Here is a 1,163-nt window from a genome sequence, read left to right as displayed (position 1 = left end):
TAGTAAGATGGATGGAAACCGTGGGTACCTTGGCCTTGCATTAAGGGTGGAACATATTTGCCTTGAAAACCACTTTGGGGAGGGTTTGAGCCTTCCCCTTGGCTTTTCCAAGAAAAGTTTGGATGGTTCCTCCACCTGGCGTTGTAATGAGTGCCATATAGGTTATTCCCTTGGTTAGCAAATGTGGCATTCACTTGTTCATGGTGCTCACTTTGCACATATCCATGGGGACAATTGGAAGGAGAATGTAAAACACTAAAACAAGTCACGTAAGATTGATTTGAAGTATGATGAGTATGACTAGGGGAGGAAGAAACTTGGTTCACCGAATTTTTGTTGATAAAAAATTGATCAAACCTTTGAGATAAAAACTTCACTTCGGCGGCTATATCATTGGAATTGTCAACTTGATATAAGCTGACATTCTTCTTTCCACCTAAGTTTCTACCATTTTTGGATGATAAAGATCGATGCGTTGAATTCTCACTCATGCTCTCATATAGACGCCATACATCATCCTCATACCTATTAAGATAAGAACCACCCATAGAAGCATCAACCATTCCTTTATAAGTATTCAACAAACTTTCAAAGAAAAATTGAACCAATTGCCATTTAGGAATGTCATGATGTGGACACTTCTTAAGCAAATCGTTCAATCGCTCATATGCTTTATGAAACATTTCTCCATCCCCTTGAGAAAATTCTCAAAATGAAGTTCTCATTGCATTGGTGTTTGATACCGGGTAGTACTTTTTCAAGAACTCTTGTTGCATTTCTACCCAAGAAGTTATTGAAAAAGGCCTCAAGTTATTAAACTAGGATTTTGCCTTATCTTTAAGGGTGAAAGGGAAGAGTTTTAATCTTAAAACTTCTTTCGGCATGTCCGTGTATTTTACGGTGGAACACATTTCAAGAAACTCATCCAAATGCTTGTAAGGTTCTTCACTTGGTAAGCCATGATAATTGGGAAGTATTTGAATTATTTGTGGTTTAATCTCATAATTGTGTACTCTAAACAGAGGTTATTGAATGCATGTGGGTGCATTATACTCATTTGGCACATAATGATCTCTTAAAGCAAGAGGAAGATTCACAACCGATGGCTCTACACGAGCACCATGATTTGCTTGAACAACAGGAGGTGGTGGAACAAAAATTGG

The 1,163-nt window shown here is 38.0% G+C and overlaps 1 pseudogene; it reads left to right on the top strand.

The window, feature by feature from the left end:
• Positions 1–621: 621 nt before the first annotated feature.
• On the top strand, positions 622–720 carry LOC132284019 (small nucleolar RNA R71; annotated as a pseudogene).
• The last annotated feature ends 443 nt before the right edge of the window (positions 721–1,163 follow it).

The sequence above is a fragment of the Cornus florida genome, unplaced genomic scaffold, assembly GCF_030987335.1.
Source record: "Cornus florida cultivar Cherokee Brave unplaced genomic scaffold, ASM3098733v1 CherokeeBrave_3.0.0_Hap2_Chr01, whole genome shotgun sequence".
NCBI classification, from domain to species: domain Eukaryota; kingdom Viridiplantae; phylum Streptophyta; class Magnoliopsida; order Cornales; family Cornaceae; genus Cornus; species Cornus florida.
This window is presented reverse-complemented; position numbering and strand designations above follow the sequence as displayed.